Source organism: Symphalangus syndactylus, chromosome 11 (genome assembly GCF_028878055.3).
Source record: "Symphalangus syndactylus isolate Jambi chromosome 11, NHGRI_mSymSyn1-v2.1_pri, whole genome shotgun sequence".
Lineage (NCBI taxonomy): Eukaryota > Metazoa > Chordata > Mammalia > Primates > Hylobatidae > Symphalangus > Symphalangus syndactylus.
The window spans coordinates 56482306-56502956 of record NC_072433.2 but is presented as its reverse complement, the minus strand read 5'-3'; the positions used below and the strand labels follow the sequence as shown (position 1 = coordinate 56502956).

Here is a 20651-nt window from a genome sequence, read left to right as displayed (position 1 = left end):
GGAAGTGAATGGACTGCTTTGAATCTTCAAGGCATTAATTTTCCAAACGTTTGAATTCCATCCCTAGTCTGAGAGCTAGGGATGCAGCCTAGCAAGGGAAACAGGTAACTAATATAGAACAGCGGTACCTGCAAATAGCTGTCTCTGTGAGGATAGCTCAAAGCCAGGCTTGGTCACTCACCACCCCCTGTGATCTTGGACAACCTCTTAACCTCTCTGGGCTTCAGTTTCATCTGCTAAGTGGGAAAGCAGTGGTGTGTGGTGAGTAAAAGCTTCAGCTTTGGAGCTGGATGGTCAACATGGAATCCTGGGCCTTAAACTCAGTGTCTCTGAGACATAGGACAAAGTACAGTCAGCCGTCCATGTTTACAGGTTCCCCATCTACAGATTGAAGCAACTGTGGGTGGATAATATTTGTGGGGGAAAACAGTATAAAATAACAATACAACAGTAAAAATAATACAAATTCTGAAAGCAATACAGCATAGCAGTTACTTATATAGCATTTACATTGTATTAAGTATTGTAAGTAATTTAAAGATGATTTTCAATATACTGGAGGATTTGCATAGGTTAAATGCAAATAATTCTGGCATTTTGTAAGCGCCCAGTGTTTCTCCTTGCCTGCTGCCTAGACAGAACCAATTTATCAAGACGGGAATAGCAATAGAGAAAGTTTAATTCACACAGAGCTGGCTGAACAGGAGACCACAGTTTTATTATTACTCAAATCAGTCTCCCCGGAAATTCAGGGTTTTCGAGGATAATTTGGTGGGTAGGGGGCTGGGGATTAGAGAGTGTTGATTGGTTGGATCAGAGAGGAAAGGAGTCAAAGCTGTCCTCTTGCACTGAGTCAGATCCTGGGTTAGGGCCATAGGACCAGATTAGCCAGATTACAGGGCTGGGTGGCGTCAGCTGGTACATTAGAACGCGGGTTCTGCAAAATATCTCAAGCACTGATTTTAGGTTTTAGAACAATGATGTTACTCCCGGAAGCAATCTGGGGAGGGTCAATCCTGTAGCCTCCAGCTTGCGTGACCTCCTAAACCATAATTTCTAATCCTTTAGCTAATTTGTTAGTCTACAAAGGCAGACCCGTTCATAGGCAAGAAGGGGATTTGTTTTGGGAAAGGGCTATTATTGCCTTTGTTTCAAAGTTAAACTATAAACTAAGTTCTTTCCAACATTAATTCCACCTATGCCCAGGAATGATCAAGGACAGCTTGGAAGTTAGAAGCAAGATGGAGTCAGGCCAGATCTCTTTCACTATCATAATTTTCTCAGTTATGCTTTTTACAAAGGTGGTTTTGATTTTACATAATGGGACTTGAGCATCGAGAATTTTGGTATCCATGGGGACTGAGGTACCAATCCCTCACAGATACTAAGGGATGACTGAGCTCAAGTTCTCAGCCTCAGTTTGCTCATCTATAAAGCAGGTTTAATAATAACACTTTGTTGATAGTGTTATTCTGAAGATTAAAGGAAGAGTAAACGTAAACTACTTAGAAGAGTCTCTGTGGCACATTGTAAGCCCTCAATAAGTGTAAACTAACACCACTAATAAGTTCTTTATAAACTGCCTAATAGGTAGTCAAATGAGGGGGGAAATAAAGCCCTAAGGAGTAACATTTGTGTTTTGTTTGCCCTACACGGTTATGTGAAATTTTCTATTCATTATCAATATTTAAAGTTGGGGTTTTCAATCTTTGGGCACAGTGGCTCATTCCTGTAACCCCAACACTTTGGGAGTCCAAGCTGGGAGGATGGCTTGAGCTCAGGAGTTTGAGATCAGCCATGGCCAACATGGTGAGGCCCCCATCTCTACAAAAAAAAAAAATATATATATATATATATATATACACAAAAAAAAAAATAGCCAGGCATGCCGGTGAACACCTGTAGTCCCAGCTACTCAGGAGGCTGAGATGGGAGGACAGCTTGAGCCAAGGAAGAAGAGGTTGCAGTGAGCTGAGACTGCATCACTGCACTCCAGCCTGTGTGACACAGCCAGACTCTGTCTCAAAAATAAATAAATAAACTTGGGACATTTCACATAAAACCCTACTGTAGCTGACTGCTCTGGAAAAGTGGGGAAGTCTGATGACAGTGGGCCAGCCTTCCCCCATGGCAGCACTTGTTCAGAGCTTGGGAAAGACCGACCCCTTTTGTGAAGCATGTGCTTCCCTGGTGTGTGGAGAGATAAAAGAATAGAAAACGCTGGGAACACTGGCATTTCAAGATCAAAGAGTCAAGAAAAAAAGGTAGAAAGAAAAGAAAGATTCAAGACTGAGGGGGTTGGTCTTTCATTTGAAGACCCTAGAAGTGATGGAAGACCAGGAAGAAATGAGAGAAGGTTTGTATTTTAGAAAAAGAACTTGGATATATCTATTCTTTTCAAACATGCTTGGAACATTTACAGAAATTGATTACTGGGCCACAAAGGAAGCTTCAAGAAATTCTCAAGAATCAGAGGCACATAGGAAGAGAGACTTTTGAGAAGGAGGGTGTGGTCAGAATCGTCAATGCTCTGGAGAGGTCAAGAAAGATGCGCCATTGATTTAGAATTTGATGGCCAACAAAGGCCGTCTTAATAGAGAAGGGAGGAAGCCAGATCGAACTCCAAGAGTGAAGAGTGGAAGTTGAGGAAGTGGAGAGGGAATGCTGACTGCTCTTTTGGGAAGTATGACTTCAGAAGGCAAGACTTGAAGACTCAGGAGCAGAGATAATAATCCGTAAAATAAAAACAGGCAGCCAGGTGTGGTGGCTCACGTCTGTAATCCCAGCACTTTGGGAGGCCGAGGTGGGTGGATCATGAGGTCAGGAGTTCGAGACCAGCCTGGCCAATATGGTGACACCCTGTCTCTACTAAAAATACAAAAATTAGCTGGGCATGGTGGTGCATGCCTGTAGGCCCAGCTACTTGGGAGGCTGAGGCAGAAGAATTGCTTGAACCCGGGAGGCAGAGGTTGCTGTGAGCTGAGATCGAGCCACTGCATTCCAGCCTGGGTGACAGAGCGAGATTCCATCTCAAAAAAAAAAAAAAAAAAAGGAGTTTGAGACTAGCCTGGCCAACATAGTGAGACCCCATCTCTACTAAAAATACAAAAAATTAGCCGGGCATGGTGGCGCACACTGTAGTCCCAGCTACTCCGGACGCTGAGGCAGGAGAATTTCTTGAACCCGGGAGATGGAGGTTGCAGTGAGCTGAGACTGTGCCACTGCACTCCAGCCTGGGCAACAAAGCGAGACTCTGTCTTAAAAAAAAAAAAAAAAAAAGAGAGACAAAAAGGGATGGGGTCAAAGTTGTATAGAGACAGGATATTACTGTTAACCTAGAGAGGAAAAGAGACACTTCTGAAACAGCGGGAAAAGAGGTGAAAGTGGCTAAATAAAAGCTCACTCCTGATGTTTTCCATTTTCTCCATAAGGTAGCAAACAGTATCATTCTGTGGCTGAAGAGGGCCTGGTGTGGTGGCTCACACCTGTAATCCCAGCACTTTGGGAGGCTGAGGTGGGAGGATTGCTTGAGGTCAGGAGTTCAAGACCAGCCTGGGCAACACAGCAAGACCTCATCTCTACAGAAAAATTTAAAAATTAGCCGAGTGTGGTGGCATGTGTCTATAGTCCCAGCTACTTGGGAGGCAGAGGTGGGAGGATGGCTTGAGCCTGGGAGGTCAAGCCCTGGAGGTTGAGGCTGCAGTTGAGGTTAAGGTTGAGGGATGCTGCCACTGCACACCGGCCTATCCCAAAAAAGGTCAGGAGGTGCTGAGGAGATGCTACGGGATTTAAGGGGAATGGATCAAAAGGTTTGGAAGAGATGCTGACGACAATGCAGAGATGAGCTCCTAGCTGAGGTTGAAACCAGAAATGTGTAGAGATGACAGTCAGTTATCTGATCCCTCCCTCAACACCCCCATCCCCATCCTGGGGTTTCAGAGCAGAAGCTCACCCTGGATTCATACTGAAGTGGGTCTTAGCTGGGGATAAGCAACTGATTAATAGAAGGCCAAGTGACGGGAGAATGCTACTGTCAAGTGATCCACTATGGATCTGGCAAAAATAAACAGAAGGGAAAGTGCTGATAAATGAAAATGGAAGCAGTACAGCAATCAGAGGCCTCTATGAGGTGAATCTCGTTCAGCAGGAACAAGTAGTGAGTAAGGATCAAAGTTCACCATGCAGAGTGGTACCCCATGGGGTGACAGTCCTGCCTCAGTATGACTCAGAGGATGGCTCATTCCCTAGTGGGCTCTGTGAGTATTGGGCCTTTGAAGTGCCAGACTTTGGACTCTCTATTCCTGGACAGCTCTGATGATTCAGACTTCGCAAAGCTGACCCTAAAATGCATGAGAGCTATGAGTACATAAATTTGTTGACCACAAGGTGAGGGCCAAGGCCTTGGCTAGAGAGGAAGCTTCGAGAAATAATACGCTGAGGGTGTTGGTCTTCACCCGAAGACCACAGAAGCTTATGAAAAGTAAGTGATGAGATCAGGCTTGTATTTTAGAAAAAAAAAACTTTGGTATATCTATTCTTTACAGAAATTGACTATGTACTGGGCCACAAAGGAAGCTTCAATGAATTCCAAAGAATCTATAGACCACATTCACGAACCGCAATGTGGTAAAATTAAACGTCAACAACAAAAAGAGAGCCAAAAAGGTGTAGATACAATACACCTTAAATTAGTAACTGCAGTTGCTTCTGAGGAAGGGGCCAGGAAGTCAGAATGAACTTTTTTTTTTTAACCACATACATCTATTACTTATGAATTTTTAAAAATTAAAAATTGGGCGGACTCGCCGGCTCACACCTATAACCCCTGCACTTTGGGAGGCCAAGGCAGGTGGATCACCTGAGGTCAGGAGTTCGAGACCAGCCTGGACAACATGATGAAACCCATCTCTACTGAAAATACAAAAAAATCAGCCAGGCATGGTGGTGGGTGCCTGTAAACCCAGCTACTCAGGAGGCTGAGGCAGGAGAATTGCTTTAACCCGGGAGGCAGACGTTGCAGTGAGCCAAGATTGCGCCACTGCACTCTAGCCTGGGCAACAAGAGCAAAGCTTTGTCTCAAAAAAATAAAAATTAAAAATTATAAGCATATATTCGAGTTTTATTTCTTAAGTGAGGGGTTGAGTACAGGACCACATACACAGGTATTATATTTTTTATAACTTTTTATATGTTGAAAGACTTTATCGTACATTTTTAAAAGAAAAAGAACATGTGTTTAGAAACTGAAAACATTCAGATTAAAAAGAAAACCAATATGGAAATTATAAAATATTTGGAAATAAATGACAATGAAAATCTGACATAACAAAACATGTGGGATCCAACTAAATAATTAGCTGGGCACGGGGCTCACGCCTGTAATCCTAGCGCTTTGGGAGCCTGAGGCGGGCAGATCACCTGAGGTCAGAAGTTCGAGACCAGCCTGGCCAACATGACGAAACCCCATCTCTACTAAAAATACAAAAATTAGCCGGGCATGGTGGTGGACGCATGTAATCCCAGGTACTCAGGAGGCCTGAGGCAGGAGAACCGCTTGAACCCGGGAGTCTGCAGTGACCTGAGATCACGCCACTGCGCTCCAGCCTGGGTGACAGAGCAAGACTCCATCTGAAAATAAAAATAATAGTAATAATAATAATAATTAGAGGGGGACTTATAGCTTTAAGTATACTTCTTGCAAAATAAGAAAAAATGTAAAGGAGTTAATTGTTAAAAGTTAGAAATATAACAACTACAGAAACCCAGAGAAAGCAGAAGGAAGGAAATAAGAATGAAAAAGCAGAAATGAGCAAAACAAAGAACAAAAGAAAATGAAGTTGATTATAGAAGCCAAAAGCTGGTGTTCTCTTAATGACTAATAAAATAGAAAAACTTCATGTAAGATTGATCAAGAAAATCGTACAAACAATACGATAAATGGCAAACTGAACATACCAGCTAGAGTCAAAATTTTAGAAAGCACAAAAGTATACCACAAACTTTATGCCAATACATTTGAAAAATTAGAAAAAAGGTAATTTTTAACAAAAATAAAAATTACAAAACTTGACCCAAGAAGAAAAGTATTAGGTTGGTGCAAAAGTAATTGAGGTCTTTGCCATTAAAAGTAATAATCACTAATGAAATTGAACTAGAAGTATAGGATATGCTTCACTTCCTAAGATGTCCAGAACAAGTAAGTTTTGCTGGAGTGATCAGCACACACAAAAAGACTATATTATGCAAAATTCACTGGAATATGAACAAGTTAGAGAAAGCTATTCAACACATTCTGAGACTAGTTTAATTTTGACACCAAAAAGAGAACAGCAAAATTAAAGAAAATGTCAGGCTCATCTATATTACAAATATGTATTGAAAAAAATTCAGTCTACCAGTGTATCAAAAGAACATCTCTTCCAAAAGAGAAAATTCACATGGCTAAAAAATATGTGGGTACCAGGTGCAATAGCTCACTCCTGTAATCCCAGGACTTTGGGAGGCCGAGGCGGGTGGATCACCTGAGGTCAGGAGTTCGAGACAAGCCTGGCCAACATGGTGAAACCCCATCTCTACTAAAAATACAAAAATTAGCGGGGCATGGTGGCAGGCGCCTGTAGTCCCAGCTACTTGGGACTTGAACCTGGGAGGCAGAGGTTGCACTGAGCCGAGATCACACCACTGCATTCCAGCCTGGGTAATGGAGCTAGACTCCATATTAAAATATATATATAATTTATAAAGTATATAATTTATAAATATATTTATAAATATATATATTTATAAAAACGTATTTATAAATATATATATTTATAAAATATATATTTAAATATAAATATATGTGGAAAGATGTTTAACCTCACTATTAGTTGGAAATAAAACCAAGAAAAGGAAACCAACTTTTTCCCTATAAGAATGACAAAATGTGGTCAAGGGTAAAGAAAGACCAGTATTCTTGTACGTATATGGTGGGGTTATAAATGTTGTATATAGCCCCTCTGGAGAGCTATTTGGTGTTATTGAAATTGAAAAAGCTTATCTAGCAATTCCACTTCTAGGAATTTAACTGAAGAAAATCTCCCGTGTATGCTTGAGATTTGCTGCAACAATGTGGTGGGAAAAAAATGAAACGTCCTAAAGAGCCATTAATAAGGAAATCATAAAGCAAAATAGTCATGTACCATGGACGGTAATATAACATGAAAAGGAATGAATTAACTCACAAGTGTCTACATGAATGAATCCTGAAAGCATAGAGTGGGGGAAAAGCAAGATATAAAGATGATACAGCAAGATTACCATTTATGCAAATTTGGAGCAATGCAAAATGGCAATATTATAATTTGCCAATAGATGAGCATATGCATATAAAACTATTTTCTATTTAAGGATTGAAAAGATTGTTATAAAGCTCAAGCTAGAGGGCCTCTAGGAAGGGGAAAGGAAGATTGGGATGGCAGAAGAGAATAAAGATCTTGAGGTTTATCTAGAGTATTCTAATTTTATTTCTATTGTTTCATTTATTTTGAGCTGGAGTCTTGCTCTGTCGCCCGTGCTGGAGTGCAATGACTCAATCTTGGCTCACTGCAATCTCTGCCTCCTGGGTTCAAGCGATTCTCCTGCCTCAGCCTCCCAAGTAGCTGGGACTGCAGGTTCACACCACTACACCCAACTAATTTTTGTATTTTTAGTGGAGACGGGGTTTCCCCATGTTGGTCAGGCTGGTCTTGAACTCCTGACCTCAAGTAATCCACCTACCTCAGCCTCCGAAAGTGGTGGGATTATAGGCGTGAGCCACCGCTCCCAGCCTGGAGTATTCTAATTGTAAACTAAAATAATAAAACTATGTATTCATATGGCAATGAATTTAAGGATTGAAAAGATTTGAAAATTGAATTTTTCAAATATTGGCTTTAAAAAGGGGTTAAAGTCAAATATGCCAAAATGTTAACAGTGGTTAATGTTGGATGGTAGAAAAATGGACAACTGTCATTTTTTTCACTTTTACTTTTCTGTATTTAAAAACAAATTTCTGATAGGAAGAGTGAAAATATGAAAAAAGAATTAAAAGCATATTTTTGAAAAGTACATAGCAATGAATGGAGAAGATAATGGAGATTAGAGACCAGGTTTTCGACAGCTGAAGTCAAGCCCTTTTCAAAGTCGTTTTCATCAGCATTTGTATACTACATCATTTTTGTTTTTTTTTAATAAAGCTCAGCAGTGTGATAAATACATAATTTTTGGATTCATGAAAGTTTAAGTTCAAGCCAGGTGCAGTGGCTCATGCCTGTAATCCCAGCACTTTGGGAGGCCAAGGCAATTAGATCACGTGAGGTCAGGAGTTTGAGAACAGCCTGGGTAAAACCCCATCTCTACTAAAAATACAAAAATACACACAAAAAATTAGCCAGGCATGGTGGCATATGCCTATAATCCCAGCTACTCAGGAGGCTGAAGCAGGAGAATCGCTTGAACTCAGGAGGTGGAGGTTGCAGTGAGCCGAGATGGTGCCACTGCACTCCAGCCTGGGCAACAGAGTGAGACTGCCTCAAAAGAAAAAAAAAGAAAGAAAGAAAGAAAAGAAAAGAAATTTTAAGTTCGATCTAACAGAGGTGATGCGCACAAGTTGGTAGGGAAAAAAAGGAAAATGATCGCCCTCTACTCATCATTCTTCTTAAAAGGAATGGTGACAGCTCCCAAAGGTCAACTTTAAAAACTGTCAATAGGCCGTGCACGGTGGCTCATGCCTGTAATCCCAGCACTTTGGGAGGCCAATGCGGGTAGATCATGAGGTCAGGAGATCGAGACCATCCTGGCTAACACAGTGAAACCTCATCTCTACTAAAAATACAAAATATTAGCTGGGCGTGGTGGCGCGCGCCTACCATCCCAGCTATTCAGGAGACTGAGGCAGGAGAATCCCTTGAACCCGGGAGGTGGAGGTTGCAGTGAACTGAGATCACACCACTGCATTCCAGCCTCGGAGACAGAGCGAAACTCCGTCTCAAAAAAATAAAAATAAAACCGATTACTAAATTTAAAGGCAGCAGAAAGCTCAGATGCTAAAATGAGAAATACATTGCCAGAGGCAGTGCAGACGGTTCGGTCTCTCCACAGGGCAATTTTGCTGTACTCATTAAGAACCCAGACATGTCTGTGTTCTTTGACCCAGCAATTCCACTTCTGGGAATCTATCTGGGGAAATAATCAGAGATGCTCACAAAAGTTAATGTACAAGGAAGTGCATAAGAGACTTAGTTATATTAGGGGAAGAAGGAAACAACTTAAATGTCTCCCAATGTTATAAAAGAGAATAGTTGGAGTGGGTAACAATTCTATGGAATCTTATGTACCCTAAAAATCATGTTTTCAAAGAATACTTGATGTCAGAAAAAAAAATTCAGGATATTTTAAGAGAGAAAACTAAACACACACCAGAATATTAACAGTGTGTATAAACTGTTTTTATTATTTTCTTATATTTTCCAACTTTTCTCCAAGAGTATGTCTTATTTTATAATCATAAGAGATACTATTTTTCAGAATAACTGAGTCTGTGTGATCATAAAGATTTTAGATATAAGGAAATAGAGAATATATATAATAGTCTACATAGATGTGATTGGGATATAGTTATAGCCATAATTACCCAGCATCATCTGAGAATTGTTATATATAAGATTTTTAAATTTTTATTATTATTTTTGATACAGGTTCTTGCTCTGTCACCCAGCCTGGAGCACAGTGGCATGATCACGGCTCACTGCAGCCTCAACCTCTCAGACTCAAACAATCTTCCTGTCTCATCCTCCCGAGTAGCTGGGACCACAGGCATAAGCCGCCATGTCTGGCTTTTTTTTTTTTTTTTTTTTTTAATTTTTAGTAGAGGTGGGATTTTGATGTATTACCCAGGCTGGTCTCAAACTCTTGGGCTCAAGTGATCCTCCTGCCTTGGCCTCCTAAAGTGCTGGGATTACAGGTGTGAGCCACCACACCTGGCCCAGAATTGTTTCGCATAACTAGAATATTCCTTCAAGCACCAACATTTTTTAAAGATTTTTTTCTATTTTTCTATATTAATTATTCGAAAATATATCTCTCTGCTATCTGAAGCACACGATGACCTTTCTTGATGAGTAGAAGGTATCTTTGAGGGCCGGGCATGGTGGCTTACGCCTATAATCCCAGCACTTTGGGAGGCAGATTATTTGCAGTCAGGGGTTCGAGACCAGCCTGGCCAACATGGGGAAACCCCATCTCTACTAAAAATACAAAAACTGGCTGGGCGTGGTGGCACATGCCTGAAGTCCCAGCTACTGAGGAAGCTGAGGCAGGAGAATTACTTGAACCCGGGAGGCAGAGGTTGCAGTAAGCCAAGATCATACCACTGCACTCCAGCCTGGGCAACAGAGTGAGATTCCGTCTCAAAGATATCCTGAGGACAGTGACTACTCTAGGGCTTTTTGCCTTTGCAAGAAATACCCCAAGACGGTGGTGAATTTTTCATTCTAGAGTGAGCTTTTCATATTATTTCCATCTCTTCCCCTCTGTCGGGCTACCAGAAGTCCTAAGCGCTTATAATTCCCTTCTTCTAAAGTCCTCTAACCTGAGCAAACACATAGCCAGTCTTGTTAGAAAAAGTGGCCAAAAATTAAAACTAAATCTCAGTAAAGCACAGAAGTTGTAGTGTGTAGAACTTGTTACGCTCGTTCTCGCTTTTCAGACCTGTTTCCCCTGCGTCTGTGTTCTTGACTCTTTTTCTAAAAAGATAGTGAAGCTACCAGAGAAGTGATTTCCAGATAAGATACAAGGTAACAGTGATTTCCTAGTCGACTTTTAAAGAGAACTGATCAAAGGCTGAACTCAGGGCAAGCTCATCAAAACCCCCAACCCAAGCTTCTGAAGAGTTCTTGAATTGTGTTGGCTGTTCTGATCCCATGAGTTTTCTGCACTTGCTCTTCCAGCAGCCTCAGCACCCCCTGGGAGCTTGAGACATCTAAGGAGTTGACTGAGGCCCCTCCCTGACATACTGAAGCGGAATCTGCATTTTAGCAAGATCTGCAGGTGAATTCTGAGCGTGTGAATGTTTGAGAAGCCCTGATCTGTAACACATTTAGATTCTTTCACATACCCCACACCGCATGCTCTTAAAGATTATTCCAACAGTAACATTTATCTTTCTCTCTCTTTCTCTCACTGGGAGCAGGTTGTAAGTCATTTCCACTTTGCATGTGTTTCATTTTCTTTTTTTTTTTTTGAGACAGGGTCTCGCTGTGCCATCCAAGCTGGTATACACTGCTGAATACTTGTAAGACCCTTGATACTATTTGATAGGATGAATGCAAAAATTGAATTTAAAAAATGAATTTTTTGGCCAGGCGCGGTGGCTCACGCCTGTAATCCCAGCACTTTGGGAGGCCGAGGTGGGTGGATCACCTGAGGTCAGGAGTTCAAGACCAGCCTGACCAACATGGAGAAACCCCGTCTCTACTAAAAATACAAAAATTAGCTGGGCATGGTGGCAGGCGCCTGTCATCCCAGCTACTTGGGAGGCTGAGACAGGAGAATTGCTTGAACCCAGGAGGCAGAGGTTGCAGTGAGCCAAAATCACGCCACTGTACTCCAGCCTGGGTGACGGGGCGAGACTCCATCTCAAAAAAAAAAAAAAAAAAAGAATTTTTTAAAGAGATAGGGTCTCACTCTGTCATCCGTGCTGGAGTACAGTGGTGTGATCTTAGGTCACTGCAGCCTCAAACTCCTGGGCACAAGTGATCGTCCTGCCTCAGCCTCCCAAGTATCTGGGAGTACAGGTGCACACCACCACACCCAGCAATTTTTTTATTTCTTGTAGAGATTGGATCTCACTTTGTTGCCTAGGCAGGTCTTAAACTCCTGGCCTCAAGTGATCCTCCCTCCTTGGCCTCCCAAAGTGCTGGGATTACAGGTGTGAACACCCAACCGTTGGGTTTATTTTTAAATGAACAAAAGTGGAGAATTTCCTTCTCTTTATGGTTCTTCTTTATTAGTCTACCAGCTCCTCTGAGTCCCCCTTTTTATGATTTGAAAATTATTTATTCCTTTGGGAGCAATAAACAAATAGTTCCAAATTGCTGCTGCTTCTTTCGTCTTCGATAAGATGTAGACACCAGGATTAGGGATGGAGTGTGGTTGGAGGATGAAAAAGTAAAAACCCTACATAGAGTGTCTGTTGCAAATAAAGAGCTTGGTGAATATTGTTGCTGTTCTGATGTTTCCAAAGTGTTTTACTCTTTGTCATTTAACAAGGTTTTTTAAAGTTATGACTACAATTTGATTGAAACATATAGATATTATTATATATATGCCACTGTCATCATAAAAATAGAGATGCAATCATATTTTTAAATCTCTTTTAATTAAAACTCACTTGAGACCAGGCATGGTGGCTATGCCTTTATTCCCAGCACTTTGGGAGGCCAAGGTGGGCAGATAACCTGAGATCAGGAGTTCGAGACCAGACTGGCCAACACGGCGAAATCCCATCTCTGCTAAAAATACAAAAATTAGCCCATCATGGTGTCACATGCCTGTAATCCCAGCTACTCAGGAGGCTGAGGCAAGAGAATCGCTTGAACTCAGGAGGCAGAGGTTGCAGTGAGCCAAGCTTGCGCCACGGCACTCCAGCCTGGGCTACAGAGCAAGACTCTGTCTCAAAAAAAACAAAAGAAAAGAAAAAAAGAAACCTCACTTGAAAATGGATTAGAAAACCACAGTTGAAAAGAGAGTAACTGGTTGACTCACCACATTTTTCATTTTCAGCCAAGCATAGTGGCTCATGTCTATAATCACTGCACTTTGGGAGGCTGGGGTGGGAGGCTCACTTGAGGCTAGGAGTTTGAGACCAGCCTGGGCAACACAGCAAGACCCTGTCTCTACAGAAAATTTAAAAATTAGCTAGGTCTGGTGGTGGTACACACTGATGAATACTTATAAGGCTCTTGATACTATTTGATAGGATGAATGCAAACATTGAATTTAAAAAATGAATTCAATTCCTGTAGTCCCAGCTACTGGGAGGCTAAGGTGGGAGGATCGCTTGAGTCTAGAAATTCAAGGCTGAAGTGAGCTATGATCACACCACTGCACTCCAGCCTGGATGACAAAGAGAGACCCTGTCTCTAAAAACAAAACAAAAATTTCATTTTCATTCAGTTTTTACATTCATCCTAACAAATCTTATCAAGAAAGTGCTCAGCAGTGTGGTAAGATGCAAAGATGAATCTCTATAGTCCTTAGGTCAGGTTGCTCTCAGCTGACAAGAAAAAATAAGATAAATGCACATTAGTAAGTGTAATCAACAAAGGAATTGCTGGCCAGGTGGAATGGCTCACCCGTGTAATCCCAGCATTTTGAGAGACTGAGGCAGGAGGATTGCTTGAGCCTAGGGGTTCGAGATCAGCCTGGGCAACATGTTGAAACCCCGTGTCTACTAAAAATACCAAAATTAGTGACGTGTGGTGGCACACACCTGTGGTTCCAGCTACTGGGGAGGCTGAGGTGGGAGGATTGCTTGAGCCCACTGTAGAGTTCAAGGCTACAGTGAGCCATAGATTGCGCCACTACACTCAGCCTGGGTGACAGAGTGAGACCCTGTCTCAAAAAAAAAAGAAAAAGAAAGAGAGAGAGAAAGAAAGAGAAAGAAAGAAAAAAGAAAAAGAGAGAAAGAAAGAGAAAAACAGAAAGAGAGAAAGAAAAGAAAGAAAGAAAGAAAGAAAGAAAGAAAGAAAGAAAGAAAGAAAAGAAAGAGAAAGAAAGAAAGAAAAGAAAGAAAGGAAGAAAGAAAGAAAGAAAGAAAGAAAGAAAGAAAGAAAGAAAGAAAGAAGGAAAAAAAGAAATTGCTACTAAGTGCTGTTAGTTTATCAGTTAAGCTGGTTTAGGTACAAGAAACTGATGTGATAATCTAAGCAAAAAAAGTTTATTGGAAGGGTAGGAAGGGTATTGGTATATATTATTCAGGACAGTCTAGGTCATGCTGCTATAACAAACATTCTCAAAATTATTATTTCTAGGTTGTGCAATCTACCACATGGGGATCAGCAGGAGGCTCTGCCCTCCCTTCACTCAGATTAATGGAGGTTCCACCATCTGGTGGCTGCAGCCCTGAAACATGAAGCCTTGTTGGTGTGACCATGGCAGGGGAAGAAAGAGGCTGGGAGTTTGCACAGGGGCTTTTTACTGCCTCAGCCTGAAAGTGACATGTGTCCTTTCTACTCTAGGATCTCTGGTCAGAACTAGTCACGAGATCTTCCCTAACTGCCAGGACACTGGGAAATGAAAGGGAACAATGGAATCATTGGTGAGCTTTACTGTCTCTGCTCCAGGGTGGCTCGTAGACTCAAATGAAAACGCTGGAGGCTCAGATCTGGGACTGAATGTGGACCAGAGAACTTGGGAGACCTTGCCAGCAGCAGCTGATGGAGGTCTGGTCAGGCTGTCATCCATTTTCAGCTATCTGTCACCCTCTCAGGATTTGCACCGGAGAAAGAGTGAGAGGAGAGAGAGAGAGAGAGAGAAAACAACTGATTGGCCCGGGCAGGTTCTATGTCCCACTTGAAACACAAGTTAATGGACAACTTGATTGACAGAGTTGCACTAAAAGGTAGTGGGGGGAGTTCATCCAAACAAAACTGGGGTGCTGTTACAACAAGAGAGGGAGGGTAGGTGCATAGTGAGCAAAAGCACACACTTGCTGCAGAGCTGGTCCAAATACCCACTCCAGAGTTGACATCATCTGGAAGGTTTATAGAAGTGGGGGCTTTCCAGATTTGCTTTGGAGGATGGGATAACTGATGCAGAGGAAAGGTAATGCAGGCTGAGAGGCCCGTGTAAGCAAAGTGAAGCTGCAGAAAAGTGCAATCATTTGCAAGAAAGAGAAGGCTGGCCAGGTGCAGCAGCTCACACCTGTAGTCCCAGCACTGTGGGAGGCCGAGGCGGGAGGATCCCTTGAGCCCAGGAGTTTGAGACCAGCTTGAGCAACACAGGGAGATCCTATATCTACAAAAAATGTAAAAATTAGCCAGGCATGGTGGTGCCTGCCTATAGTCCTAGCTGCTCGGGAGGCTGACATAGGAGGATTACCTGAGCCTTGGGAGGCTGAGGCTGCAGTGAGTCATGATTTTGCCACCACACTCCAGCCTGGGCAACAGAGTGAAACCCTGTCTCAAAAAGAAAAAAAAAAAAAATGAGAAGGCTTTTGAGACTGAACAGAGGATATGATTTGCAGTTACATTTTCACCCCAACTTACCCAGCTTATCTTTCCTTCCCGTGATGTCAACTCAGGGGACGCAAATGGGTGGAGGCTGGTTGGAATGGCTCAAACTACATCATGAGATTGGAGCCTGGTCCTCCATGTTGGCTGAGAGTCTCAGTTCTCCTCCACGTGGCCTCTCCTTGTGGTCAGCTTACATTTCCTCAAAACGTGGCAGTCTCAGGGCAGTTGGGTTTCTTGTGCGCTGGCTCAGGGCTCCTGAGAGGATAAAATCAGAATATCTTGTTCTTCGTCAGGCTTGGGCGCAGACTAACACAGCATCATTATCTTTTTATTCTGTGAGTTAACATATTTCAGAGGACCAGTGCAGATTCAGAGTGGAGAGGGCTGCATAAGAACACGAACACTGGGAAGTGGCTTCATTTGGGGCCATCTTTGGAGACCAACTATGATGCATGATGTAACTGACCTGAATTCCCAAGCTCCTACCCCCAGCTCCAGCATAAGGTAGGTAAGAAGTGACTGGCAACATAAGTGGGTCATACTGGAGGAAAGATAAGTCTGGAGCTAGGCCTTACAGGTGTTCAGTGCCACAGATGAAAATGATGGTGCTAGGGAAGAGGTAGGGCAGGAGGTCTTTCTCTTCATGGGCCTCTTCCCAGATTTCCCCTGTGTATCTTGTTGGCCGAAACTGAATCACATCAGCACCTCTTACTGCAAGGAAGCCTGGGCAAGTCAGAATCCCTGAAAGGGAAGTGGAATTGTTATTTCTGGCCTAAGTCAACCCTGATTCATTCTCTAGGCATGTGTGGGCCATTGCAGCCTGAATTAATCAGGAGGGAAGAAGTGCGATGATACTGGCCAGTGATACACAGTGGGAGGTCGGTACAAACCTACCCCAAAGGCCGAGGAAGCTGAGAGGCTGAAGAAAGAGGCTGACAAATCCAGTTTCTCAGAGACAAATTTTTGTTGTTGTTGTCATTGTTGTTTTTAGAGACAGGGGCTTACTCTGTCACCCAGGCTAGAGTGAAGTGATGTGATCATAACTGACTACATCTTTAACCTCCTGGGCTCAAGCAATTCTCCCACTTCAGCCTCCCGAGTAGCTGGGACTACAAGTCACACACCACCACACCTGGCTAATTTTTTTTTAATGTTTTGTAGAAACGGTCTCACTATGTTATCCATGTTGGCCTCAAAGCGCTGGGTTCAAGTGATCCTCCTACCATGGTCCCCCAAATTGTTGGGATTATAGGCTTGAGCCATGGTTCCTAGAAAGAAGCATTTAACTGGGACTTGTGAACAGAAGCCACGTATCCAGTGGCTGAGAAATAGTGGTCCCCTGTGCTGCTACCTCCCAGACCCCGAGACCAGGGCTTATATACCATAGGGAAATTGCCTAAGGGCAGGATTTATGATTAGCATGTGTTTATGATAACATCAAGGTTGTTTTGACCTAAGGGCAGGCTTTGCACTAAGTAGAAATCTTAGAGGCATTCCTGGAACTGTGGTGAATCTTAAGTCAACATGGTGGATCTGCATCCAAAATGGAGTTGCTTTTGCCTCACAGTAGGCGACATACAGAGGATGCCACAAGCAACAAAAAACAGGGAAAGCAGCTTGGAGGATGTAGCTTTACTTCAGGTGAGAGGAGGGTGGGGGCTGGACCAGGGCAGAAGCAGCAAGGAGTGAGAAATAAGCCAGATGTGAAAATGAACATGGAAGTGGAGGGTACTGCATGGAATACTGTGCAGCCATAAAAAAGAATGAAATCATGTCCTTCGAAGCAACATGGATGCGGCTGGAGACTCTTATCCTCAGTGAATTAACACAGGGACAGAAAACCAAATACTGCATGTTCTCGCTTATAAGTGGGAGCTAAACATTGAACACTCATGGTCATTAACATGGGAACAACAGACACGAGGGACTACTAGAGGGAGGAGGGTAGAAGGGGGCAAGAATTGATACGCTTCCTATTGGGTACTATGCTCAGTACCTGGGCGATAGGGTCATTTGTACCCCGAACCTCAGCAACGCACAATTTACCCATGTGACAAGCCTGAACGGGTACGCCTGAAACCTAAAAGCTGGGAAATAATAAAAGAAGAAGAGTGCACAGCCCATGGCTGCTGTGACTGTCTTTCACAAGCGAGAATGGGAAAGAGAGACAGACAGACAGGGAAGTCAACAATGACAACATCATTTCCAGCTTGCTTAATCGGATGGTGACACCATCCAAGCACAGAAGAAGTTAGCTCGCAAGAGACAGTGACTGTGCCCTAGGCATTCTGAGGGCAAGGGGTGTGAGAGAACATGCTCAAGGTGTGGGTCATGAAACACGAGGGCGTGGGGCCAGGTGGGGGGTCTCATGCCTGGAATCCCAGCACTTTGGGAGGCCGAAGTAGACGGATCACGTGAGGTCAGGAGTTCGAGACTAGCTTGGCCAACGTGGCGACACCCCGTCTCTACTAAAAATACAAAAATTAGCTGGGCATTGTGGCAGGCGCCTGTAATCCCAGCTACTTGGGAGGCTGAGGCAGCAGAATCGCTTGAACCCAGGAGGTGAAGGTTTCAGTGAGCCGAGGTCGCACCACTGCACTTCAGCCTGGGTGACAGAGTGAGACCACCCTGTCTCATAAATAAATAAATAAATAAATAAATAAATAAATAAATAAATAAATGAAACACTAGGGCATGGGAGAAAGGACAGGGCTAGATGTGGAGACTTTAAATGACCAATGCAGAACCGTAGTCAACGCCATGCTATGGGCTGGGTGCAGTGGCTCATGCCTGTAATCCCAGCACATTGGGAGGCCAAGGTGGGAGGAGTGCTTGAGCCCAGGAGGTCAAGAATAACCTGGGCAACATAGCGAGACCACGTCTCTACAAAACAAAATAAAACCAAAACAAAATCACCACTCTATGGAATGATGTGTCTGCTTGTACCAGGTCTGGAAGAATGCACACCCAATGCTCACAGAGGTTCCATCTGGGAAATCAGATTGGACAGAGCCAGAATAGATCCAGGGGAAACATTCACTGAATATATATACTTATGTATTGTGGAAGCTTTGATGGTGGTCATGTACCCAAGAAGGAAAAAAGTAAGTTTATAAATGAGCAGAACCAGAAGGAGAATGCTAGAGGAAAAAGGAGAGGATGTGAGTGATTACATTTAGAGGGCAGGATGAGAAGTGAAAGGAGGTGATTAGAGAGGTCAGGAGAAACCAGGAGGGTGGGTGTGGAATCTTGGAAATCAGCAGAAGGAGCATTTCATGAAGAATGAACAGCTGCAGAGAGAAAAAGATTGCATGAGAACTGGGAAAAGAAAGGCTTTGTGTTTGGTGACACTGTCATAGTTGACCCTAGAAAGCATGGTTTGAGTAGAGTGGCCCAAAAGAGAAGGATACTGGAAGGGGAGGATCAGTACCAGAGATGAACTACAGTTGTATATAAAGAAATGTGATGACATAAGGAAAGACAGTACTCATTGGGGTCGAGAAATGATATTTCTTGGCTCCAGGAGAGTGATCATATCCTTAAAATGTTTTTTTGTTTTGTTTTTTTTTTTGAGATGGGGTCTCACTCTGGCACCCAGGCAGGAGCGCAATGGTGCTATCTCGGCTCACTGCAACCTCCACCTCCCGGGTTCAAGCGATTTTTGTGCCTCAGCCTCCTGAGTAGTTGGGACTAGACACCTGCCACCATGCCTGGATAATTTTTGTACTTTTAGTAGAGACGGGGTTTCACCATGTTGGCTAGGCTGTTCTCTAACTCCTGACCTCAAATGATCTGCCCGCCTCAGCCTCCCAAAGTGCTGGGATTACAGGCGTGAGTCATTGCACTCGCCCTTAACATGTATATTGACACCACTCCTCCCTTCTAGCTTGTTTTTGACCTGCAAACCAAGAAGTAAGCATTACATCAACCTGTACAAGGTGCACATCAGTGATTCCTGCAACATCCTGCGTCATGATGGGACTGGTAGTTGATGTGGTAAAAATATGTTGTGCATTAGTCTTTCCCACGAAATTTTTTCTAGCCACAAAATTAACCAGAAATAAGAGAAGCGTAGCCCCATCCCCCCTTTTCTCAGCAACACAGAGAGACAGTGTCTCCAACACAAGAGAATGAATAACCTGCCAAAAACTAAGTTAGAAATACTGATGAAACCAGGTTAGATGATATGCCGTGGTTTCTCTGCCATCCCACAGTGGATTGAAACCATGTTACAATTTGATGATGGGATGTCCCAGAGCAAATGAACAAGGCTGTGCCAGCAGAAATGAAGCCTGAGGATTTGGGGTCATTCACTTGTGAATGATTCCTCTCTCCCTGTCTTCTTTCTCTTCCTTTTTGCTGTATTTTTTTTCATGTACTCACTCTCTTTTCCACAGATAGACTGCGGAATGGCCCATGAGGCCAAGCACCTATTAGTAGACCAAGAAGCATCATCCATCCGTGACCTAGGTTGGCAGCCAGCTATCATTCTCATCTGAGTCTGGGAGTTCAGGATTTCCATCCTGACCCAGCTACTTTCTTTCAACAGTTACCCACTGTAAATTTCCGAATACTTTCAACTACTAATCCCAGTGTACCCAATTAAAAATGGCTTTCCTAATAAAGGCATTTCCGATCGAATTTAGCAAAGTGTTCCAAGGTAGGAGTTTCCAGGGCTGGGGCAGAAACTCAGTGATCTTATAAAGGCCCCTGCTCTGACATCTTCAGCATGTTGGCTTTTACCCTTGGCTCTGTCCTCATGATTGCAAGATGGCTGCCACAGCTCCAAGTATCTCCTCCCTGCAAGACAATGTCCAAAAATCTCTTTCTATCTCTCTTTTTATCAGAGAGGAAAATATTTCCCAGAAGCCTCCTGCACACCTTCATTCAAGCTCCATTGCCCAAGATTAGGTCATCCACCCCCCAGCTGTAAGGAGGCTGGGGAGGTGAGTACCTTGCATTTTCAGTCTCTATAGTGGAAAAAAGGAGCTGGAATGACTACTTAGTAGGCAACCAAACATCCACTACAAGTAACAGTGATGGAAATAAAACATAATAATGACAGCTAACATGCATTATGCTATTAATACATGTTAGACATTGTTCTAAAGGGTTAACATGCATTGGCTTAGTTCATCCCAAAAATACTACTAACGAGATCTGTATTATTGCAGTCCTCATTTTATAGGCAAGAAAATAGGCTCAGAGAGGCTTTAAAAACTTGCCTCCACCCCTGCCCCTCCCCGCAAAAAAGAAAAAACTTGCCCCCGGCCCGCAGACCCCCAGTTAGAAAGCCCACACTTGGCCTTTTGGAGACCAAGGTCGATGAGACATTCCTTGGCATCAAAAGATTCTCAGTTCAGAGGAAGGCCCAGGCCAGAAAATAAATGACTGAAA

General features: G+C 43.1%; 1 long non-coding RNA gene across 1 annotated transcript; it reads left to right on the top strand.

Moving 5' to 3' along the window:
- The first annotated feature begins 1 nt into the window (after position 1).
- Positions 2 to 19895, top strand: LOC129492820 (uncharacterized). The gene is made up of 4 exons (XR_008660960.2): positions 2 to 104; positions 10968 to 11067; positions 14052 to 15758; positions 19652 to 19895. It is a non-coding gene; the product is annotated as an uncharacterized lncRNA (long non-coding RNA).
- Positions 19896 to 20651: the final 756 nt, after the last annotated feature.